This window comes from Anoplophora glabripennis, unplaced genomic scaffold (assembly GCF_000390285.2).
Source record: "Anoplophora glabripennis isolate ALB-LARVAE unplaced genomic scaffold, Agla_2.0 scaffold935, whole genome shotgun sequence".
Classification (NCBI taxonomy): Eukaryota; Metazoa; Arthropoda; class Insecta; order Coleoptera; family Cerambycidae; genus Anoplophora; species Anoplophora glabripennis.
This window is the reverse complement of record NW_019417038.1, coordinates 2948-30559: the sequence shown is the minus strand read 5'-3', so window position 1 is coordinate 30559 and position 27612 is coordinate 2948. Positions and strand designations below refer to the sequence as shown.

Sequence of the window (27612 nt, the reverse complement as noted above, 5' to 3'; positions counted from 1 at the left end):
ATGCGGACCAAATATGTGGACAAACAACAAAATAGCAAAATCTTTATAATTTTGTACAGGGTGTTCTAAACATAAACCCCAGTTTAGCGAATTTCGAAGGACATTTTCTCGGTTTTTTTAAATGAAACACCCGATATATTATTTAATTTTTGGATTAATACGTTAATTACCTTCAACTTTTCTAAATAATACCCTACCCTAAAATAACTATTTTCGGAAATATTGGCACTTTTCTAACAAAACCCCTTTAATTCTGCAAATTTTACTTTTTATTAGGCTAGTAGGTCATATTTGCCAGCAAATAACAAAACTTGTAATTTATCCTTTATCCGCCAACAGTAACAAAATTGAAATTGTGAAGCTGAAGTTTTTGTCCGATGCTAACTTGATTAAGAAGAAATTAATAAAAACCATAGAAAATCACAAATACCCTAAAAAGTTGTCAGGTCGGGAAGAATAATAATTATTCTTATGTATATTTTTTTTCAAAATAATAAGTTAGTAAGTTAGTCAAACAACAGAAAAATGCTAAATTTAATGATTAAAAGTAGATTTTAACAAAATTTTAAAAGAACAAGTTTTACCACTGACAATTAAACACCAACAGTAAACAATTATTTCATGCCAAACTCATGTATAATTCAAAATATTTTTAAAATGTGAACTTTTTTAAGTGCATTACTCCCATAAAATATTTCTTTTCAAATCTTTATAATAAGACAGTTATTGAACTTTGTCGCACTATTGGGCCACCCTGTATATAAATACCACAATAATAATAACTCCCCAAAAATATAAAGGCGGAGCGTTACAGTGTTCATTACAAAGAAACGTGATGGAATGCAATAGTCCATTGCTTTCTTGATAAAAAAATTTAATTTATATGAAAATTTAGGCAAATATATTTTTGCATATACAATTGTCATTGACATTGTGTAAGTAAATATATTTTTAAAGACAAGGTTAAATCTAATTTTTAAAAAGTTAATAAAATGTTAGATACCTTTCAGTTGCTGTATGGTGAGCCAAAAACGTTCTTTATTCCCAATATTATTATTAATTTTTATTAACTATAGTTATTTTCTATCACTGGAATTATCAGCATATACTTAAGACTTAAGCAGTAACTTCAATCAAGGTTTGTCGTTAAATATTCAATTTTCTAGACAGACTGATATCACTTATTGTTAAATTACATGTAAGTAAACAAATCGAGTGGAAAAATAAATTATGTCAGTATGTCAGATATATCTGCAATATCAGTTCGCTGAGAAAGAAATAAATAAATACTTTAATTATTGGTTTTACTCATGGTACATGGTTCGTTTGATAACCCAGAAATTTTTGCCAAGTCATAATATTATTTAAAGATTAATTTTATCTGGGAGTGAATTACAACCACATAATAGAATATTGGGGAAAATATCGTCTTAATGTAAAACGGAAAATGTTCAAAGAGGCAGTTCAAAACTGGCTTCTGAGAATATACGAGGTCTATTAAAAAAATAACCGAGCTCTTTGAATTACGCGCTAATGGAGACATTTAGTGACATGCGGTTGGCAGCATTGCGTTGCGCATAACCTCCTCTATAAACACGTGTTCTTGGATTGCTGAAATGTCATTTAGTTTTCGTGACATTATTATTTGAGTACAACGTGTTTATAGTTAATGACGATTTTTTAAACAAAATTTTCCTTAAGCTGGGGAAAACTTTCATGGAAACGTTTCAACTTTTGAAAGCTTAAGGAGATGATGCTCTGGGTCCTACGCAATATTACGAATGGTTTTCACGATGTGTGGATTTTTGTCGGCAATCATTGAACAATCCAATGACGATGAAACATTCATTCAAAGGATCACAACGGGAGACGAAAACTGAGTTTACGGCTACGATATTGAGACAAACAATCATCACAATGGATTGTCATGTGATCTCCACGCCCAATAAAGCACGTCAGTCTCGATCCAATGACAAAGTAATGTTCCCTTTTTTCCGAATTTAATATCGTGTTGTATATTTTTAATTCATACCTGAAGGCGAAATAGTGAACCATGTGTACTATCAAGACGTTTTACAACGGTTACGTGAAGAATCCACTGAAAGAGACAAGAGTTGTGGCGAGACAACTCATAGTTCTTGCACCATTACAATGCGCCTCCACACTCAGCTTTGTCAATTCGTCAGTTTTGTGCCAAAAATCATATTGCTGTCCTCCCTCACCCTTCTTACTCGCCAGACCCGGATCCTCGTGATTTTTATTTATTTCCGAAATTAAAATCAATGCTAAAAGGACGCCGTTTTCAGACTATTGATGACATCAAAGTAAATTCGTTACAGACTTTAAAAACCATTTCAACTGATGCTATCCAGGACTGCTTCACGAAATGAAAATACCGCTAGGAAAAGTGTGTGAATAGGGAAGGGGAGTACTTTGAAGGAGACAAGGACCAATAATGTATAAAATTAATAATAAGGTTCAAAAAAATAAAGTTCGACTAGTTTCTTAACAGACCTTGTATTTTTGCATTCCTCTGAAACCACTACGAATATGAATTTTGGTAAGTACACGAATTTACTATCAGTAAACTAAACTCTGTCTTTTTGAGCATCAGTTATTTTTATTTTCAATTTTAATAATAAAGATTGTTGATAGAGAAGCCAACGGAAATTATTGCAATTTTAATAACAAGCCATTAAATTATACAGGGTGGGTCATTAGTGTGAGAAAGTAAAATAACTCCCTTGTTATTCATTTCTACAGAAAAAAAGTTAATATAAAAGTTGTACAGAATCAAAAAACCTAAAGGACAAAATTAATTTGAAATATACAGGACGATGAGTAAAACTGGGACACGTCAAATATTGCATTTTTTAAATGGAACCCCTGTATATTTTTAAACATATGATTTCTGAGAAAACTGTATATAGGACAATACAAACAGTTTAATATTGTAGTGCGATGTTGCCAAGTTATGTAGAAAATTCTTCAAATTTTGGAAAAAACATGACCTCGAAGAAGTTGTATCAATTTTCAACTACTGACATTTGGAGCAAAAATATTTGACAGAGTTATAGGCAAATATTAGGCAAAGATTCCTATTTTAGCTAATATCGATATTTTATTCAGGGCATTTTTTATAATACGATCATTTTTAGAAAGTTCAAACTTTTCTAAAATTTTTCAAATGGAACATTCTGTATTTTATTGTTCTATTTTATTCACATATCAGTTGTTAGTTTTTAAGTTATAGCAACATTTCTGGAGAAACCTAATTTTTATTACTTTCGGTCGCACGAATTGGCTTTGGAAAAAACTTCATCACATTGTGTCAACTTGTCAGTTCATAATTTATCATTCCATTTTGAGTTACAATTTTATTAGTTAATATTTATTAGTTGGTATTCTATAAAATAATAAAAAATAAGTCTTTTCAGAAATGTTGCTATATATTAAAAACTAACAATTTTAGATATAGAACATGCTTAATAAAAGTTGAAGAAGTGGTTCTTATTTGTGGAAGGGCGAAACGGGCGGAGACTATGAGACGCCTTCATTATAGCCATCCTTCTCTATCGCATGGATTTCTATGGCTTACTTTATCGCTCTCACGTAACTTCAGATAGACCATCGGTACTTTCCTACCCGGTATATGTACTTACTTATATCTACACACATACGCTAGTTATCAAATAAAACTTAATTGTTTATATAGAGTGGTCCAACGAAAAATATGCACCGGGGTCACATTTTAAGCACATTTTTCAACCCGCCCCTTCATGCCTCTAGCTGGGGGAATCACACCCATATAATTTCAAATGGAAAGTGGGGTCGAATGATACATCATTTCAAAGGGCAAAAAATGTTCTTTCCAATGATACCCTATTTGTTGGATTTTACTTGGATAGTTACTGCGAAAACGGCTGTAGAAACCTAAGCCCTATAGTTTTGGTGCCCGTGAAAAATACACCTACGTATTACTTGTTAGGAGTCAATACAACCACAATCGATCATTTGTAAATTGCCTTAACCAAAAACGTTGTGATTTAAATGCCAATACAGTTAGGTCGGTGTGTGAAATTTATGTACATTCTTCCCCCTTTCGTCCCTGATCATGGCTGCTCAAAATGCAATGTGCTCAAAATGTGTCCCCCTCAAAACCAAAATCGACGTGTCCGAGCATTTTTGCTTCCAAATTCACAAAAAAACGTAACGCCCGGTGCCTTTGGACAACTTTGTATATTACACTACATTATCTCTCGATAATTTCAAGGCAAACAAAAGTAAGAGTATTTTTTTGTATAGACTTTTTTTCAAAAACGAATAAGAGAGGTAAATGGTGGCTATCATATTTTTGAGATTTTTTTAAAGATTTATGAGATATCTCATTCATATTTTAAACTTAAACTTAGGACTTAGACTTAAACTAATTAATTCACAAAGTATTATTCAAATTCCACATGAGTCTTAAGGAATAGTACTTTATCCCTATCTCGTTTATGTTTACACCACTTTTATAATTTTTTTGAAAAAAAGTCGTCAATAGTGTTAAAGAAAAAAGTTACTCTTGTTTAATCTTCGAGATTGAACCGTTTTAGATAAATTTACACACGAGAGAGCATTTTCAGCCATAAATTTCACACATCGATCGCACGTTGAAAATAAAATTTGCCCAAGGTAATTTATTACAAAATCAAATATCTCCATAAAAGATCAAAAAGAAATTTAAAACTATCTTAGGCTATAACACAACTAAATTCAGACAGATTTTAAAGCATATTCAATCAAACAGAAAACTTTTGCCTGAAACAGTTTTTCCTGAAATATTTGGGTTGATTAAGTTAAATGAATCACCATGTAAAATACATTTTGTGAAATAAATAGTATTTATGATACACACACATGTACACTCGATGCAAGATAAAGGTTTCCAACTTAAAAGGCATACTACTTTTAAAGGGGCGAGCCGGTGGACTATTAACAGGAATTTTGGGAGGCATCAATAATTAGGGGCGTGTCATATTTTTTTTGTGTAGGCACGTGTGTGACGACACAACAAAAAATTGCAGGCCTGAAGTAGGTAATTGATATGCATTATAAAAAGAGAAGAGTATACAGGTTTTGAAATTATTTTGTCTTGCCACATTATTTTTCTTATCCCTGAGAAAATTAATATTTTGAAATAAGAATTTGTGTCATATTCTGCAGAAAGTAGGTAGGTAGGTCATGAAGGGAACAAAATAAAAAAATATTGTAAACTAGTTTTATTATAACATACAGTTTCGGGAGTAAAGGGAAATATTTTAAGGACGTGTTCTGCAAGTGAAAATAAATAAATAAGTTCATGACATTATGGGTCCGGAAATGTTTCCTTTCTGAGATAGATGTCGAAAGAGATTTAAAATCTGGTTTTTTCTAAATATCTCAAAAACGATTTAATTACACCAAAGCTCAGTGTAATATCTTAAATCGTTTTCGAAATATTTAGAAAAACAGGATTTTTTTTTAATTTTACATCTGTCAGAAAGGAAGCATTTCCGGGCCCATAATGTTATGAACTTATTTACTTATTTTGACATCATAAATAATCCGAATAAATAACGGCTTGTAATCTGTTTGGCATAGATGTAAAAATGCGTCGTATATAATTCACGTCTATAGCGTTCCAAAAATTTTGTATACGTTCCCAGAGCGTATCTCTATTTGGTGGAATATCGTCATACTATTCATTCAACATTACATAAGCCCATAAATGTTTTTTTTAAAGAAGTAATTTCCAATTTGTTCCATTCCAAAATATTGATTAGAACCAGAGTTATCACGGAAATATTATTTTTGGGGGTGAACATAAGGGTTAGTTTGCATCCGTTTATATCCGTTTTAGGCTAAAAGAAAAAATATTAGTCCTTATTAACATGTATTTACTTTTTTGAGATTAACAATGGATATTGAGCATACAATAATTTAAAGAAACACACATTTACTGACTCACGCGCATTGACAATAGCGAACGAAATAATCTATCTTTGTCATAAGCATACCAGTTGTTCACAACTTCGGTACCATGAGTGCGACAAAGCGAACGTGATTTTTTATCTTTGTCCTGACAGTGTCGTAGGAGCTAAATAAAATTCAAAATATAAAAAGGTAAATAAATTTGTATCTGTCTAAAAAACAAACGTAAAAAAAAATTCGAAGGCAACTTTTCATTATTTTAAATAATCAATCGAATAGTGTAGAAAAAAATTATTTTATTTTTGTTACATCATTAAAATTAACGATTAAAAATTTTTAAATTGTTATAACTTTCTTATTAAAAATAAAAAATTATATCTATTTCTCTGAAAAGAAAAGTTACATTTTTTAGAGTAGATTGAAAAAAAAAATTACAAAATTCATTCATTTTTCTGCTTATGATTTTCTAAATTTCTGAAATATTCCCTTAACTTCCAGCCTCCCTAATTCTGTTAATTTTAATAGTACAAGAAAAAAATCGAGAGGCCATTTTTATGTAGAATTGTATGCTTTACAACTTTTATAAGAAACTTCAACTGATTTCATTGCGGGCACCTATACACTGTTCATTAATGGCGCACAGAAAAAAAAACAGAGGCCAATTTTGTGGCTAAAATTAAGTAAATTTTGTTACACACACGTAGGCTCTTAAGGCCGCCGTTTCCGAGCTGCAGGGTTTTCAAAATTAAAAAAAAAAATAAAAATTTTTAATTTTCTTAAATCCATTCAATCTAACTATTCGTAAGTAGGTAGTATACGTTTCGCAAGATTTATTAACTAGGATCTATTGTAATGTAAATGGAACTCTTTTAATAGAAATACGATAATAAAAAATGCATACGGGGTCTGCTATAAGAGTTTGCCGATTAGTCCCATTTTAAAAATGCCAATCTACCAGGAAAGCATTTTTGTACAAAACTCGTAAAATATTAGATGTGACGGTAAAATATTGCAACACGAGTTTAATGGGAACGCCCTATATAGACAAGCGGTTAAGCCGACATATTTCAAACAAAATACGATTCAGATTGGAAACATTTATCTTGCGTCGAGTGTACATTCTCTAATCTTGATAAAAAATTATAAATAATTTTAACATGCTATTTATTAAACCAATTAACTTAGCCCAAAATTTATTGAATTTCAGAAAGTTCATATTTTTTTAGGCAACTGAAAGTTTCGAAGGAACCTTAGAAGATATTTTAATTATCTATCCATTACATAAAATATGTATACATATTTCAATACGAAACTAACGTTATGGCCTACTTTCTGCCATCTCTATGAGAAAATGATACCTACAGTAACTGAATTGTGCTGCTATAAATTACTCGTTTTGCTTATTTACATTTTTTCATAGCTTTGCCAATATCACGAACTTAACCTTAAGCTAATTGAAATTGCCTTGTCGATTGTTCATTAGTTATTACCGAGCATTACTAAAATCCTGTGAGCAAAGAAAAGTTTAGTACCTAGGTATGTTAATAAGTAATCGATGCAGGTTGATATTAACTAATCACCATTCGATCAAGATAATACGAGTATGTACTTAACCTTACCGCCTTACTAATTACACTTTTCTATATACTATTTCATGGGTAACATGTGTCGTTATGGTTTTAAATACATTTACTGAATGAACTATTTCCTTATAAATATTAAAAATTAAACGAATTTCCTTGACTAATTTATACTAAGCTGTAGTACCTTGATAATTTAAAAAAATAATAAGTTCCCTGAGAGTTAGTAGAATAATATCCAAAGTAAACATTGCTGCAAGGACACATATCTGATTTTTCAATATATTTCTCTTTCTACTATCATTCGTGAAGAAGAACGTTATCTACGCATGCTGTATGTAGGTACCGTGCAAAAATAGTATATTTTTGTATAGAACTCAAAATTTTGCGTTCAAGAATGGAAGTTATAAAGCTTAATATCTTCAGTACAACTCACATAATAAAAGTGTAGATCCGTAGATCTGGGCGAGGTCTGGAACATTTTCAAAATTGCAAAAATATTTAAAAAATTTAAAAACATACCTATTTTATCTGAGTTTTTTACTTATATCTTGGAACCTATGCATTTTGGAAGAATATTGAAGAGGAAACAAGTTTTAGAATTGAATTTTGCACAATATACTGCAAGTTAAAAATGTTTAAATTTATAACCGATTGTAAATTTATTACCGAAGTAAAATAGCAATAATTGATGACAAAAAGGCAAAAATGTTTTTTACTTTAAAATTATAATTTTTGAAAGAAAAAATTGCAAATTTAAAAATTAAAAAAAGACAACTTTAAAAATTTATTGTGGCCGTCCTAATTCACCGATTTAAATTTTTCAAAAACCATTTGAAAGGTTTTCAAGATTCTTTATTTGAGGCTGTGCAAAATTTTGAAAATTCGAAATTTTTTTCAAAAAATTATTTTGCGAAAACTATTTTTACCAAAATTAGAGTGCCCTCGGAACAATTAAAACATTTTAAAAAAATTGTCCAAACAACTTGATTTTTTGCCTTTTTTCATCAATTACTGTTATTTTGCAAGAACGGCAACAAATGTAAAAAATTTTAACTTTCAATATTTTGTGTAAAATTCAATTCTAAAATTTTTTCCTCTACAATATTCTTCCAAAATGCATAGGTTCCAAGATATAAGTAAAAAAAACTCGGATAAAATAGGTATTTTTCAATTTTGAAAATGTTCCTGACCTCGCCCAGATCTAGGGATCTACATTTTTTATGTGATTTGTACTGAAGGTAATCCAGAAAAAAATTGCTTGCCCCTCTCACATCCATCTCAAAACAGATCCGCCCTGATCTACTAACTATCAATAGCAACCTAATAAACAATAAAAATTTGTCGTTTGAAATAATAGTGACAGACTTGTATAGGTATTGTAATCCATATTCTAAGAGTGTTTAATTCAAAATGAGCTCGGAAAGTGAAGACGAGCAAGGGAAGTATTAGAAGCGGCACAAAATGCTGGTTCACAATAATCAATCTTCAAAAAATCGTCGAGACAGTACGAGATTGCCTACACGAATTCAAAGGGTGGTGTAGTTTGAAGAAAATTCAAAAAGTGTCCGAATTACTGTCATATTTCGAACAATAATAAAATTCGACGTTATGGTCAGTATACTCCATGCTAAAAGTACACTAAATGCCAAAAAAAAAATGTAAGTATCGGAAAATTTCCAAAACTAATACGATAGGCATTTTAAAAGTAAATCAGTTGGATACCGTCCGAAAAAGTCCAGAATTTTAATGAAAGAGAAAATTGAGAGATTTGTACAAGAACCACCTGATAATAGATTTCTGCTAGAAAAGGTAATTCAAATTAATATAAATCGATCGATTTAACTAATTTTGGACAACTTTTCAAGTCATTTCAATAATTGGTGTTTGTGGAGCTTTGAGAAGAAATAAAGATAACAATGGATGATATACAGAGTCGGAAAGTCCCCATGGTTCATCGGCCGTTACGTGAGAGCGATAAAGAAAGTCATAGAAATCCGTCCGATAGAGAAAGATGGCTATAATGAAGGCGTCTAATAGTCACCGCCCATTTCGCCCTTCCACAAATAAGATCCACTTCTTATTTGTGAAAGGGCGAAGTAAACATCGCAAAATGTACCTTTCCTGTTTTATCGAGAGTTTTGTAAAAAGTACTTAATTGTGATTAATTTACATGTTAATAGTTTCATAAAAAAACTGAATAAATATGCCATATTTCAATGTCATAGCACAATTAAAATACAATATAATAACAAATAAGAACATATTTAAGATGACCATATCCCTGGCAGAGAAATAGCCAAATTTCTTCTGGCGTTTTTAGGTACTGAAATCTTGAAAAATAAAGCGTGTAGAACAAAAGTAAGCACAAAAATAAAATCCTTGGTGTTCTGTTTATTCATTGTTACTATTTAAATTTACTCAAATAAAATAATAACTTTAAAAAAAGCGTTTATAAAACATGCTTTTGCTGTTATCCTAACCCCACATTTTAATAATTATTTTCACATACTTATAAATAAAAGTAAACAATTTTATATGTACGACTAAGTAAGTATATGTTATAAGAATATTTACATGTGGAGTTACATATAAAAAAGTTGGTATTTTCGTAAATTTCAGTACCTAAAACCTTGATGGTTTGATCGTTTGCATGAGAAAATTGTTCTTTCAATTAAAATATTTCAAAGCAGTAAAACATACTTTTGCAACACACTGTTGATTTGAATTCTAACAACAATAGGTAAGCGACTAATATATAATTCTAATTTATGCTGCAATACAATGAATAAACTTAATAACGTATAGGTTAATGACGCAATATGGTGTTGAAATGAAAATTAACAGTATGTTTTTAATGGACTCAATTTATCCATTCACATTTACATGTTGTGGAATGTACGATTTTTATGTATGTGAACGTGCACCAACTCTAGTATTCGATATTTGTAACACTGCACTATATGATTAAAATGATTCTTTCATAAAATTTATCCAGTAGAGGAAATAGTTTTCATTATTCGTATGTCTTACACTCATTAAATAGTTTTCAAAGTTCCTACTATCTTTATTAACGTTAATAAAGATATTTTTCTATTAAAAAATTATGTCTCTGACTCAACTACTTTAAAAATGTTAAAAGTTATAAAACTTACATATATGTTCAGCGTTATTTCTACAATAGATCGATACTTTCTTAATTCGCAGTTCTTAGAAACAACTATATATACTTTGCAAAATTTCTTATGCACAAATGTGGAACACTCATGCCTGATTGCTTTTTTGACATGCTTTTTTGTTAGTACTCGTAAAAAATATATTACGAATTATTTCTCGGAATAAACAGAAAAGGTGTGGTTATTAGACAACCGGATTTTAGGAGACTGATGATTGAAACTAAACGAAATTTTTAATTTATGTCAATGTAGTCCTCTTTAATATTTATAAGCAGATCACTATTTTTGTTTCTGCTGTCTGCCTGCTTGATAATTTAAAATCATTGTCATTGAACTACTCTTCACTGTTTGCATTTCTTAACAATTGTTTCTCGTATATTGCCCCTCGATCCCACACAATTTTTTATACCTAATTTCATTACTTATACATGCCAATACAAAATTCAACATACTACCATTTCGTGTTTTTATCAAAGTCCTGTTATACTGTCGTCACGCCCGTTGCGTGTTATTATTAGAATAAATAATAATTATCATATGAAATACATATACAAGGCGTTAGGCAAATATTATGAAAGAGAATTTATCACTCGATTCTTCAAATCTCTCTCTTTTGCATGCTAAATAGAAAAATATAGATATTAATGATTACTCCAGCTTTTAACATTATTTGGGAATTTTAGATTTTTATTTTTCTTTTTAACCTAATTTTTAAAAAAGCAAGGATCCTATAGTAATTTCATAATTGTTTTATTCAAAATAATGTTTTCTAAAAATTTAATAAAGGGTCTAGGTACATATATGTATTCATTATTTATATATTTTGCGAATAAAATTATTACAATTTTTTTTTAATAAAACATTATAAACATAAATTATCAAATGCAAAAGATAAACCAATTATTCTTCCATTTTTTTAATCTTTTTTTTTAATTCAACGTTTCCAAAATAAGTGTCGTTTAGTAGGCATGATGACAGTAACCTAGAATCACTAAAATTATGTATTTATCTAATGAAATATGATTCATGGATTATAAAAAAACGTATTTATTTTTACATTATGAAAGAGATTGATAATATTTTTGATAAAATAAAACTATAAAATACAGCTAACCGCCATGATAGGTTGAACACCAATCAGAGCGAATTACGTCACATCTATGTAAATATCATTTTATGTCATTTGCACTTCGACAATATCCGCAGTATTTATCTTCGTTTAAATATTTTGTGTTTCCCAACTATCAGTTGCTTAGTTTTGTGTTACCAAAACCATAATCAGGAAACGTTTGGTAGTCGAAAAGTTTCTAAAAGAAGGAAAGAAAATAAAGCTCAGCAACTGCGAGTTAATAAAATATCAAAAAGACTATGTTTGTGATCAAAAGTTTATCCATGCATATTGGTGTAATGGTGGTTGGTATAATTGGTGCTGAAATACAAAGAACAGTCCTACGACACATTTTTGAAAAAACTCGTATTGACTGGTGAAATTGACATGAAAGTTGAAGAAGAGACGAGACCAAGCTGTTTTTGGCATAAGTTAAGATATGGCATAGTGACGGCCTCACAGGCGTTTAAATTTAGTCGGTGCAAAACCAATGATGCAACTCTGATCACGATAATAATGGGAGGAAAAATCTCAGACGCATCGGCCATAAAGCGCGATAGTATGTTGGAGGATGAAGTGAGGAAAACTGTAAGTACCAGTTTGGGGAAAAAAAATAAAAAAATGTGGTATAATGCTTTGCAAAAACTATCCCACGATAGCAGAATCGCCTGATAGAATCTGTGAAGACAGTATCTATTATTAAAATTAAATGTACCACGACTTTTAAAAATTATGTGGAAAAAGGGAAAACCGACCCAGAAGCTTTAGGTGCAGATGGCAGCTACAAATGTATTTAACAGGGCTTCAAAAGGGCTATTTCGATGTAGCTGATTGCAACTACAGTACAAATAAAAAGGTAGAAATAATTAATGTTCATTTGATGACAACTATGTATCATCATTTTCTTAATGTTTTAGTCTCTTCATGGAAAGATAATGTGAATCCATTATTATTTTTCGCATCTCCGTTCTTCTATGATTCATGTTGGTAGGTCTCACTTATACATGACGCGCACACAGGTTTAAAGGAAAAAAGTGTTTCGTAACAGTCCGTTACTACTTATTGATAGCCAGCCAGTTCATTTATTTGTGCCGCACGTGCAGGTCCTATTTGTTTTGTGTATCATTGTGCCTTGTGTAGTGCATTTATCCAAAGAAAAGAATTTCCATGAATCCAAGATAAATCACACGTAAGGGAAATATTATATTAATTATCCATTTCAGAAGATGAGAAGGTATTTCATTAAAATTTTTCTGTTAGCCGCCCTTGACTTGATAATACTAGCTCGTATACTATGGTAGACGCAGAGCAGAGTTTTTAGACTAATTGAAATGCAAATTCCACCTTAAGTGGATTGTCTAGCTGGTCATATTGTAGTTGTTTTTAATTGTTTTGAACGCGAACATTTGTTTGCAGAATATACGGTCGTTTTAACCGTCTTAGTAGGGCGTAGCCGCTTTGTTTTTTTGCCCGTATTCCATGCGACATGTAGAGAGTGGTTTTCACTCCGCTTAAATGGAAAGTCTAGCTAGCCATATCGTAGTTGTTTTAACTACCTTGCCCGCAAACTTTTTGTTTGCCGAATATTTGGGGCAGTACGGTCGTTTTGACCGTCTTAACAGGGCGTAGCCGCTTGGTTTTTTGCCCGCATTCCATATGACATGTAGAGAGTGGTTTTCACTCCGCTTAAATGGAAAGTCTAGCTAGCCATATTGTAGTTGTTTTAACTACCTTGCCCGCAAACTTTTTGTTTGCCAAATATTTGGGGCAGTACGGTCGTTTTGACCGTTTTAATAGGGCGTAGCCGCTTGGTTTTTTGCCCGCATTCCATGTGACATGTCGAGAGTGGTTTTCACTCCCTTGAATGGAAAGTCTAGCTAGTTATATCGTAGTTGTTTTAACTACTTTGCCCGCAAACTTTTTGTTTGCCAAATATTTGGGGCATATACGGTCGTTTTGACTGTCTTAAAAGGGCTTAGCCGTTTTGGTGTTTTGACCACGGACAATTTGTTTGCAGAATATTGGGGCACTATGCGATTGCTTTAATTCGACTAAATAAGGTCTAATCGTATTGACTTTTTGTTTGCATTTCATAAAACATGTAAAGTGTGGGTTTCACTCTTTTTACATGCAAAGTCTATCTATCTCTAAACATTTAGTAGTTATTTTAACCATGTCACCCATAACTTGTTTTAGACATTTTGGCGTAATTCTACTGCTATTTGACCCTCTGCATACCATGGTATACACGCAAAGTGGATTTTTCGTTCTAAAGGCTTCCTATTATAATTTTGCCTTGCTTACATAGCAAAATTTAAATAATCTGCTTAAAGCTACATTTTTTCAGAAGCAGTGATTGTACTGTGTTCCCAAAATAGTGAGTTAGTATATACTAATACTCACCACTCCCTTTTAATTCGAACAAAAATTAGAAATTTACAACTTTTTACAGATGAGAGTGAATTAGGTGCTCAACAAATTAATGTCGTATTTAGTACGAGTTCCTGGAGATAGTTACGTCATATTAAACAGTGTAAAAGACGAGAAAAAAAAAATTAAGAGAGTATACCAAAAAACAAAGGGGGAGGGGCGGAAATTGTGAGCAGTATGGATAAGAAGAGCGATGTGAAGAAGAGTTTACTGGTAAAAGGAGCCTTTGATGTAGATAAAATAAAATTATTGAAAATAGAGTACATGAAATTTAAAAATGAGTGCATTGTTTTGTCACTCAGTAGGTGCTGTTCTACAATGAAACTTAATGCGAATTATACACGCAGTTTTGCTAATACCTTATATATAATTGATTAAAATAATCTATATAAATTAGAGAAATGTAAAATGTAAATGTAAATGTAAATATAGGTGTGTACATACATGTACGTATGTGTATATAAGCAAAAAAAAAACATTCGATTACTAGGTATGGCACTATCATCAAACATGATGCATCAGAGTGACATGTTATTATAGAAAACTTAATTGAGCAACTCCTCTGTGTCTCTATAAGTATAAAAAAAAAAGACCGATCAAGTTTTGTTTTTTATACATACTGTTTCATTTATGACAAGTGTATGAAAAAATAGCAATTGAGGAGAGGACAAAATGATAAATGATAATAAGGGAACTTTCAATGAAGTATTAGGAAGCAATTACGTAACGAAACCTTAAATGAAGTATTAGGTCAGAAGAAGAGTAGCCTGATAGTATGAATAAAAATATTAATATTAACCAGAGTTACAACCTAAGAAGCATACGAAATTTATAAAAGTTTAAAAAAAATATACACTGTAAGGAACATTTGACCTATTTTCACCCAATTTCATTCAATAATGTATCAATTTCTGTCCACTCGATTGAGTGAAATTTTCCTCTATTAGTATGAGTAAATACAACTAAAATTTTATGAGTAAAACTATCGGTTCAAATATTATCAAAAATGTGTAGAGTTGTCAAGGTGCCCAGTATTGACTGAAAATGTGCTCAATAATGTCACCCAATGGATTTCACTCAGATCGATTTATTTACAGTGTATATCTAGGTATATGCCTGTACATATAAATATACAATTTACCAAGTATGGAATTTTGTTTATTGTGGCCAAACAAATCAAAAAGCTTGCATCTGTTAAGATGAACTACATACCATTTGAAGGTATAATACACAAATTATATTAGTACAAGCAATATCGAAATAATCCTATCTAAAAACTACATCAACGACAGACAAAATCAAAAGGATGTTTAGGAAGTTTAAAATATAAGTTCAGACATTTAGTTGCTTCCTTTGGCTGAAAATTAATGTCTTAATCTAATTTGTCATGGACATATTAAATCAATTAGTAAAATGAATATAGCAAAAATTGGCAACTGCATCTTACTTGGAGAGGTATTACATTAGTAGCCATATACCAATGCCATTCAGAGACAAATTTGTAAAAAACGGCTTCCTTTAAGAATGTTTATTCAACATACTGTAACTTTACAGTTACGTTCTTTGGGCTATGAATCAAAGAAAAATTTGGCTTTCACATATCAAAGCAACAATTAATATCACACTTATATAACAAGTATACATCAAATATCACGAAATAGATAACTACATTTATATGTGTTTTATATCTATTATGTCAGTGGACTATACATTGACTTGAATTTGAATTAAAGTCCAAAGTAAAAAATTTCGGTCATACTAAGTTACTGATGTTTCTGAAACAAAATATCAAGACGAAATTCAAAACGTTCCAAATAGCTACAGTTCTTTTATTTCCCAATGGTACTCTATCTAAATTAGCTTGAAAATGTAAACCTATTGCTTCCCTTTTTTCTGTAATAATATTTATATAGAAAGGGGTTAAATATTGCACCCTCTTTATGTCATGAGTACCTGAGCATGCGCAGTCACCATCATTAAGGAAAAAGCGGTGCTGCAATCTGCTTCCCTCAGGTCTTGTGACGCATTGGACATGCTGTTAGTAGCAAAGTTTAGTAGGGCTAGGGTTAGTACATACAAATGGCTATAATCTTTCTGATGTCCAGAGGTGATAAAAATTCTATCCCCAGGAATTTGTGATTTATCACCATTAAGCATTCATAGTATCAAATAATGTATATATAATCCTCGTGTCTGTATAATCTGTACTTTACGCCAGTCCTCAGTCAAAACCTAAAAAGCTGCAAGTACCTCCACATTACCAAATTGGTAAAGGAGCGACGATTTCTAATGTTCCATAAAAAAAAAAAAAAAAGAAGGTATACACATGTAAATATATTTATTTTTCTTTATGAATTACTTTAGTTTACTTCTCCCATTTGGAGATCACAATAAAACATCGATATCACCAAAATTTTTGGTCGATATAGAAATAGAAAAAAAAAAAAGGACATTATGCTTGTACCAAATATATGTAAATATATATAGGATTGGTGTACTTACATAAAAGAATTTAAATCATGATTATATTTTGTTTGAAAAGCAACACTCTTATTCCGCCCTTAATAATTAGAAGTATCCTACAAATTAAGGTTATTGCGAAAACCTACAGCAAGTATTCCGTGACTTGAAATCCTAACCTTGTTCTACTTCTTTTGTGAAAAATATAATTTTCGAAAATGCTACCATTTGTAAAAAGATATAAAACCTAAACTCGTTTCACTTCTTACTTTTGCATAAGCAGATGGAGTATAAACAATTTGGAAAATATAAAAGTTTCAAATCAAAATGATAACTGAAAGAGAAATTTCAGAAATATCTTTTGTCGAACTCTATAGTAAAAAACAGTATTTTTCTAATATTTTCTTTATTATAAAATGAACCGGAATTGTGCATTATTACAACATTGTTCTTCGAAACGGAAATGTTGACCTAGGCATAACAAAATATATGTGTACATATGTATGTACGTGTATGCCTGTATATATGATATATAGTATAGCCTATATGATATACATATAGAATGTGGTATATGGTGTATGATATATAATATGTAATATATAATGTATGATACATAATAAGTAATATATGGTCAATAATAAAGGAAAACTGGAAAAAAAAAGGTTTGTTTTAAAAAACCAATTTAGATCAAATATGAAAACAGTAAGGAGAAGAAGCCACTAATTCTTCTGATTGTCATAATTTGATAAAATATAAGTACTTCTTATTTTACTTGAGAAGCTTTTTTCATAAAACTATAAAATAGCGCATAATTTAGAAACTTTTTTGACTGCACTTAATCGCGCTAATTGTTTACTCTAAACATCTACCAACATGAATCATAGAAGAACGGAGATGCGAAAAATAATTGTAAGATTCGATCGACTTACCTGTAAGGAAGATCAATCTCAATTATTTGAGCATCGTAGTTCTTCTATGATGGGGCCCACCCTCCACTCTTTTTTTTTACCCACAGCGCGATTGGTTCGGTCACAAAATGAACTGGCTGGCTATCAATAAGTAGTAACGGACTGTTACGAAACACTTTTTTCCTTTAAACCTGTGCGCGCGTCATGTATAAGGGACACCTACCAACATGAATCATAGAAGAACTACGATGCTCAAATAATTGAGATTGATCTTCCTTACAGGTAAGTCGATCGAATCTTACAATTATACCAAAGTACTATTTGAGAGTAAATAAAATGCATATACTATTATGGAAACTTTATATTTTTATTTAACTAATGAATCTTGCAACACAAAATATTACCACCTTATGTTTACTGTTGACAAACATAGATGATGACGTCAAGCAGACGTCATGACACTGGAGACCGTTTTTGCATGAGTTTGAGTTAAAATTAAAATGTCAATATTTTTCTACTAAATTTTTTATTTTCTACAGAAATAAGCTATTTTTTGGAAATAGTAAATACTTCCGAACATCATACAATAGTTTTTTCATAATCTGTTATGATGCCTATTGATTTATAAAAATAATAACGTACATATCTTATCCAAAGCGAGTTTTTGAAAGTTGAAGTTCTAAAAATGACGAATAATCATAAATTCAAATTAATTCTAAATGTTGTCTTGAATTCTTTTTAATTTGAATTGAATTGAATTGCAGTCATATATATCTATAATCGAGAAATAATTCCAATCATTAATAACATGGGTACACATTATTTTGTTGTTTTTTTTTCGTATACTTTTCATCAGAATATGAAACACCCATATATTTGTACCCGCTGAAGATGATGGAGCCATCAGAAATGCTCCATCGTTTCAGGATCTTTCCCTAACTTCAAAAAATAGCTGAAAATCAGTGGAAATCTCGATTTTTTTTTAAATTGATAAGATTTTAAAATGAAAGTACACAGGTCAAAATAAAAACTTATTACTCCTGCACTTTTTTCTTTAAAATCCCCCCTTGTGGAGACCATTTTTAACCAATTTTGATCATTAAGAAAATGCATTTTAGAGAAAAAAGTGCGAGAATAAAAAGTTTTTATTTTGACCCAATTAATGCAACTAACTAGGTATTAAAAAGAAATATATCGTAAGCCCTACAACTAAATAAAGAAAACATAGTAAACAGAAATCTGGGTATGCCAATATCGTAAAATTAAAGTGCACAGGTTAAATAGGTCAAAATAAAAACTTTTTATTCTTGCACTTTCTCTAATTCTTGAATTATAGGTATTTTAATAAGGCCCAAAATTGGTTATAAATGGCTATAACACCTTAAGAAGACATTTTAGAGAAAAAATAAACACTTTTTATTTTGCACCTATTTGTGCACTTTAATTTCAAAATCTTAACTACATGTTTTAACAACAAAATCAGGATTTCCATCGATTTTGAGCTATTTTTTGATGTTAGGAAAAATGCTAACGTGATGAAGCATTTCTGATGCTCCATCGTTTGCAGTGAGTTAAAATACAGGGAGGTATCTGGGTATCTTATTTTGTTAAAAATTATGAAAAAACAAGTTTGTGTAAATATCTAAAATAAAATTAAAAAGTAATAGTACGTACTACCAATGATAAAAATATATATTTGACATGTTGGCATATTATTAAATACTACTGAAAACTTGCAAAAAAATTATATCTTATTCTTGTTTCTAATATGATTTTGGACATGGAAATCAGTCAGGATAAATTATATACGGGGTACTCCAAACAAGTATCATTATTCCATAACTTCCATATTTTACAAAAAAATGTTTTAAGCAAAAATCATTTCATACACCAACAATATTTTGAGTTATAGAGTAGGCCAATTAAAATGGAATACTTTTAATATTATTGCATTTTCAGATTTCTTATTCAATTTTAACATGTCTTTACTTTGCCTCTAAAATATTTCGTTTTAGAGTTATTCAACTGTTTTCGGACAACGATGAAAAGCTGTATCTGTTTGACCAGTAGAAAACATTTATGGGATAATTTAAACTTTGGAATATTTGAAATAGCCTATATTTTCTTCAAAAAGTACTGCAAATAATTTTTGTCATTGTTGTATGTAGAAATAATTTCTCTTTCTAGCGATATAAGGTTGTTCTTACTTATCTCCAAGAGTTTTGGAGGTAGTCGCTTTTTTATAATATTTAATAATATAATAAGTTCCTACTGTTTGAAGGCAAAGAGGGCTATTGACTGACTATTTGAGGTACCAATGAGATGTGGAAATAATTTTTCAGGTACCATGTTATAGATGGATTGGATGTACCAGATATATCATTTTATGGAAAAACGCAAAATTATGAAATAAAATAGTTATAATATGGTGGCCTGTGGGACGTTTTAATGTCAGCTAACAAACCATTTCCTTTCGATTTAAAGAAATGCTTTTATCTGCAAATCACAACATTACAGACATGGAAACATAATTTAATTCTACATTCTTACAAAAAATCTTAATATGTAGTTCCATTTGAAAAAGAAAATAATTAAACACTTGAATATTTCAAAATTTAAATTATTGCTATTGTAAAATAAGTTATTAATGTCAATATCTATGCCAGGTGTGAATTTTTTATTATCATATTAAATAAATAGTAATGATTTTGCATACCTCAATATTTACTATCGAAGAGTGAATGCGAATTTTAATTAGCCTAATCCCTATAAGAGAAAGTAAAAGTACAATGTAATGTATAATATAAAATAATTATTAGTACTTTTTCACAATTACGATTATTGTCACACTATAACAGATTGCATAAACATTTAAAGAAGTTTAAGCTGTTCAAAATTTATGCAAAGTACAATATAAATACACTTGTGTACTTGGGGATAATAATCTCTAGTCAGTTTTAAGAATAATCTTTATAAAATCAATCGCTTAGCCTCGATCTAAGTTTTAAAATATATTTTTTGTGATAGTTACTCTAAATTGAACTGACATACCCTCAATATGTACGTACTACTACATCAAACAAGCGAAACGTATTTGAACTACATATTTTTTTGCAAAAACAACAATTCTAATGTCCAATAAATTCCAGTGAAGAAACTATGAGACAATGAGGATTCTATATAGAATCAAATGATGTACTTTAAAATGAAATCGTTTTTACTTTTATTTTCTACAAGGATATTTTTTTATTCAACTTTTCCTTGAATTTATGACATTATCCACATCTCTAGAGCTGCTTTATAATTGAACAATCAAATTAAACATCGTAAGGAATCTTATTCAAGTTTTCAGTATATTTTAGCATATCACTAAAACCAAGCTTGTCTATCATTTGTTTAATTGAATAAGGATTTCCACTAAGTATTTAAATTTACAACGCTTTATAAATCCTATATTATAGTTAAAAATTTATTCAAATTTGTAAAAGGTACATGCAAAGATACATCAAAATTGCGGACAAAAACAAATATCTATATCTACTACTATTATTGTTATGACACTGATAAGTACCTTAAATGTTTACTAAGAAGGCACGCTTTCAACGAAAACAAACGCGTCCACACACTCACAACACGGGAACAATAATAAAATCAAACAAACCTCTATAACCTTTCTAATGGAAGAACCTTCGTATGAAATATTTCGCGTACCTGAAACGAGCAGGTATTATTTATTTTTAATACGCAACAAGGCGCAAGTGAGAAAGTGACAGGCACGCCCGACAGAACTATTTCAGTTTTAGCAACGACCACAGTGTCGTTACCTAGTGGTTTGACGAGAAGAATGTCCTTGCCCGTTGACCGACTGATGAGTTCCGGGATTTACTTTAACCAGTCGAAACCACTAATTAGCAAAATATTAGTGGATAAAAATAATTGTTTATACCTACAACTATTGTGAAAAGTTTCACGTATGAAGATCGTTTGTGATAGTCCCATTACTAGTATTTTTTTTGTTACCGAAATATCAAATCAAACTATGTTTAGGTTGAAATTTTATATCGGTAAGTCGCTGATTGCGTGTCTCCCTTTTTTTGAGACCATCCCAAGCAAAAATCCTAGCCACGCCCATGGTCATTTTAAGTTACAGTTTGCTGTAAGAGATGATATTTATACAGAGTGTTTCTGAAATAAGTGCGTTTCTTGAAAGGGGTGATAGAGGGCACGAAAATGAACAACTTTTATTAAGCAACTGATGTTCTAAATGCTTCCGTTTTCAAGAAAATTAATTATAAATGCAAACCGACTCTGTGCATCTTGTGCACGTGCACAATAAATTTCAGCATTTTCGAACAAAAGATTTAAACCTTCAAAACCGACATCAGCGCTTTCGCACTGCGACGCGCGGCAGCTTCGATATCAAAGGTGCAGGCAGCTACCTGCCGCACCAGGAACGGCCTTAAATTTGTTTAATTTTTTTTAAAACGTAATATTTTAAACCATTATAAAAGTTGCTTATTTTCGTGCCCTCTGCCACTCTTTTCAAGCAATGCACTTATTTCAGAAGCACCTTGTGTAGAGAAGAGAGAGAGACAAAATAAAATCATCAATTTAATGTACCTAATATATGTAGGTACCTACTAACAAATACAATCACTATAATTTTGATTAATATTATGCTATAATGAAAAACTAAAACGGAAATATTGAAAATATCTGTACTGAAGAAACAATTTAGTTGAAATTTCTATGGTTTATTTTTTTTAAGATGTTTTATATTATCTTTATCTTTTTAAAATTTACTTTGTCATTTTTTTACATATCCTCTTAAAAGTTTCTATTTTCAATACTTTTTTATGTATGCGTAAATAAGTTTATCATTACAGCCTAATATTCATGCATAATTACAGTAATATCTGTATTTGTCATTATATTAAAAAGGTTTTATACATTGCGTTTAACATACTGGTTATTAGTAATCAAATATATCAAAACGTTATTATATCAAGTAGGACGATGACAAGTTTGTCATGACAATTCGTGGTTTATTTTCATTCGATTAGCACTTCTTCATATAAGTACCTGTATATGTAGGTGTGTGAAAATGTTGACATTTGTACTTTACGCAGGTTAGCTGATAGAAATTATCTAAAAAATAAAATAAACATACAAAACTTAGTTACAGGTAATGTCATGGAACATAAACAAAACTTGATGGATTTTTAAAATTTAAGGTATTTTCTGAATTGACTTCAAATTAACTTAAAAAAGAAATGTAGATAAACAAATTAGTTGTCACATTTAACAGTTTTATACGAAAAACAAATCTTTGCAAAAACAAAAGTAGGAAAGATTTCAAAACGTTTCATATAGTGTGAAAAAATGTTTTTATTAATGCATCTATCAACTCCTCATTATGAAGTATCCAAGTCCAAGTAGGGAAGTTTAAGTGAAGTTTAAGTTTCTTAAAATCTACCTCTGACTGATTTTTGTGACGAAGAGATTTATTTACTAAATAAAGAAAATGGTATGTCCTCTTTAATGTAAAAAAACACCTAAGAAAAAGAAAATCTAAAATTTAATAGTTCTAGAAAAGGAAAATAAAATAAAAGAATCATTTAATGTTCAAAATATACATACTTGGATACGATATAAAAATATCAGGAATAGATCTTCTGATATCTAATAGAAAATATAATTTATAACCGCGTTACCCTCCCTCCAGTTCTTGTATTCAGCATTGACCTTTATATTTTCAGTCATTCATTCGATTTTTTTCCTTAATGGATTTGCATCATTGCAGTAGCATAGCTTTTTTAATTAAGGTCATAGACATGAAGCAAGAAACTGCAATGTTATGGACATAAAATAAGTGTGCAATAATTAATTCATTTTTAAGAAACATATATTCTATTATTAGCTTCCGTATTTTTACTTTACTGTAAAGGTATTATTAACTTTTTTTTCTAAAAAATCTTATCAAATGAAGACAATGTTCATCAGTACCAAAAAAAAAATATATATGTATTAAATTCGAAAAAATTTAATATTTTTTGTAACTCTTATTCTAACGTAACTTATAGTTTTGTTAAGATTTTATTATTTATTATTCTTTTATTAGTTCGGGAATTTAACAGCGAAGAACGAAACGTCGCAGTGAAAATTTTCTTCTATTTATGTTTGAAAACAAAAATCACATTTATTTTTTTTTCTTTCTAAAAATATTGATTATCAACCTTTTCCCAGTTTAACTACTTCCTAATCTGTCACAACTTCAGGGATAGCAAATATTATCACATTCAATTTTATATATCCTGCAAATGACACTTATGAAAATTTCTAAATTCGCTACTGACTCTCCTAGCTTTGTTACACTATATCGAAAAGTACGGGCAGCGATTGTCAAATGTACTACGGTTAAATGAACGCTAAATGTTTTTGTACTTAAATAACATTTCTTTACTTAAAATTCACGCAATGTATAAACAAAGTGTAGCTTCATGATGCAATATTCTACTGTATTGTGTCCGATAAAGGAAACGTGCTACTCTGAATGTAATGAATGCCTGTATAGTAACGGTAGTAACAAACTAATTGATATAATGACCACGTAGATTAGCATTAAATTTGGAACTTGATGTCAGGTGGATCTACATTATATCCTGTTCAATACTTATAAATTTATCATTTCTGCAAAAAAAAAAAAAAACGAAGAAAAGTATTAAAAAATGCTGTATGTACAGGGTGCCCCTCCGGGAACTGCGTCGATCGATATCTAGTACTGCTCCGAAAAATTTAAAAATTTGACAACATGGCAATGTCCCTAGGTTGAATACAACTACAAATATCTAGAACTCTCTAGCATTTCGGATTATACCGGAAGTTGACAAAAAAGCAGCAGATTCTCTACATGTTCTTGACATTACTTTGTCACATTTTCCATAAATAACAAACAAATTAAATAATCCTCATTAGTATAATTTAAACGATCCCCAGACATTTTTATTTAAATTTTCGGCAAAAACTATTCAGTCACAACAATAATCTGACAACTAACTTGACAAATGTCATGTTATTTCAATTATTTTTGTGTTTCTGGTCATGGCCAATTTGACAACAGGTCTGATACAAGAAAAACTATCCAAAAAATATAAAATTGCAAATATCTCTAAAAGTAGGCAACCCTAACAATGATTACATAGCTTGAAAGAAAATTTCAATATGCACACGACAGAGTAAAAAACTATAGCGTGTTCCATTTAAGTTAACAAAGTTTGAAGTTATCAAAATATAACAGCAAAAATGTATACTAGTATTAAATGTAAATGTACCTAGTATTAAATATTTTAATTTGTTGGTTTGGTATATCATAATGTAGTGTTATCTATACCCTTTACAGGTCACAAAAATCCGCTTGACATCACTCTCCTGAAAATAGTTACTAGCATCTCCGCGGATCCTTGCACCTTTCAAATTTTTTCTTTAAAAATTAATATCTCAAAATCTATAATACCTAGGTATAGGAAATATTTAATAAACTGACCCTCAAATTTCACGTAGAATCCGAAAATATTATAATATATAGGATGTCCCATTTAAAATAACGAAGTTGGTGTCGACTTCCGGTATAACTGGAAGTGCTAGAGAATTCTAGATATTTTAGTTGTGTCCGCCCCAGGGGCATTGCCATGTTGCCAAATTTTCAAATATTTCCTAGATATCGATCGACGGAGTTCCCGATAGGACACCCTGTATAATGCATCCCAACTTGTATGAGCCAACTACCTTGTAACGGACAAACGCTAGGTTTAAATTGAAATTCCTGAAAATTATTTTTGAAATACATTTAAATGCCTACAGATAAATAAATAAAAATCTATTAAAAATTATACTCAAAAATCGTCTTAATATTTAATAAAAAATAGTGTGACTAACAAAGTTTTCAATTTGTCTTGGGAAATGGGTAATTTTAAATAATTAATGTGAAACAATTTTTGTTTAAAAAAAACTTTAAAATTTCGGTTTTAAATAAAAGAAATCGCATCTCAAGAAAGAAAACAAAATTTTACCTAGACTCCTCAGTTTACCCGACTGTGAATCACTTCTAGTTTATAGTTGCAATATTGTTATAGAAAGAAGAAAGAAGAAATAGTGAAATACCTACATACATACATTTCCACTTATTTATATTTAAAAGATCATACATTTTCAGGATTTTCAACTTGAACACCCTATATCTCAGGAAATAAAAAGCATTACCCGATCCTCGCTTAGGAGATTTTTTTTTTATTTTAAGGAAATCTACTACCAGGTAAATTTTGCCATTTTACAATTCGGGGCATCTTATATACTGGCACTAGCTTTCGGTTTTTTCAATTTCAATTTTTTTTTAATAGAATACTACACATATATTTTTTATCAAGTCTGGTAGAGATTGTTTCGAAATTTAACTTGAAATTCGCTTAAAATTTATGGCATAAATTAAATTGATTGACAACTAATAATTAAAAACAAAAAAATATGTTTACTATTGTATATCCATAGGTAACTGTTTACATTTTGCAGATAGATAAAGGAATTAATAAAAGGATTTACTATAATAATCATAAAATAATCTTAACGTTTATAAAATTGATAAATTGATTAAAATAGTTGATCTTCCACAGATTTGATTTATATTAAAACATGTACAGGGTGATTCAGTCATAATGTCATAAGGGAACATAGGGGGAAATGAGTAAAATACGAATACGCGATTAGAAAAATTTTAAAATGCATATTTACGCTGGAAAAAATATTTTCAAATCATTATTTAAACCCCTTTTCAGACCGGTGCTGACCGCTGACCCACAAAGGTTTATCAAGAGTTCGTAATATTCGGTCATTAACCTAGCTTTTAATACGTTTTTAATCCGTTGTGTACGACAACGAATATATAGAGCTTTTTACCTAGACAAATGAATAAGATTCGTTTTCGAATGTTATGTTAGTATTTTTTGATTTTAATATTTAATATTTTTAATATCGTTAACGTTTTCACTATATTTTATAAATGAATATATTTTTTGTATTGTGTTCAATTAATTAATCAGTTTGTAGTACATATACCTTATTGTGTGACCTATTGAAAACCTATTAAATTATGTACTATTCCCATTTTGCAATATTTCTGTCTATTGTAGTTTTTGAAATCACAATACATGCATTGTCAATAATTAGGTATAATTCTAATTTGTAAATAACTAATCATTTCATACTCCTCTTTGTCAATTTTTAAGTACCCAATTATATTAAACTTAGTACCTCTTTTTGCAAAAATATTGTTCATCTTCAGCACATTTTCGATACGAATCTGACATGTTTGGATTTTGATAATAAAAACGAAATAATGTTTTGTGGTATTAGAAACCTATAATCGAATATTTTTTCGCGAACATTGTTGTAAATTATCACCATTATATATAATAATAAAAATAATTCAGTCAAAAAAAAATAATCGGACAAAGGGATATAATAGTATTAATAAAATCTGTACAAATTTTAAATATTTATGAATTCATGTGTACCTCACTTTATTCACCACGATGTTGAAACTAAAACTGCTACTAATAAACTCTCAACACACTTTATTTCTCATACAGTCAGTTTTACTTATATATATATATATGAGTTTTATTGGAAAACCCTCAAAGGTTCAGTTTTTTCCAAGACACAAACGAGCAATTCGAAATATTTATTTGTGCAATTAACAAGTGGGTAACCATGTGAATAAGCGAGAGTGAAATCGGCGAATAATAAGTATTGCCACTGCCAGTGGAGGCGTTGTTCGGTTGATCTAAATTAATCAATTGACTTTTTTGTAAACGGCAAGAATAGATAAATAGGTAATCATGGGAGATCTAGATCGATGATAAATTCAGTCGCACCGAGACAGCATTCCATAAATTTGATTTAAGTACATATCAGATTGAAATTTTTTTGCAATAATTTAATTA

General features: G+C 30.0%; 1 protein-coding gene across 3 annotated transcripts in view; it reads right to left on the bottom strand.

Annotated features, from left to right (window-relative positions):
- The window catches only part of LOC108914801 (facilitated trehalose transporter Tret1-like), a 39355-nt gene extending 12114 nt beyond the window's left edge, over positions 1 to 27241 (bottom strand). Inside the window, exon 1 of one of the 3 annotated variants that reach the window (XM_018720692.1) lies at positions 27184 to 27241. The gene's annotated coding sequence lies outside the window, so the exon portion shown is untranslated. Of the gene's footprint in view, positions 1 to 1003; positions 1152 to 21188; positions 21288 to 27183 lie in introns of those variants that run through there. The other 2 variants (XM_018720691.1, XM_018720693.1) reach the window with 2 other exon arrangements.
- Between the last annotated feature and the right edge of the window lie 371 nt (positions 27242 to 27612).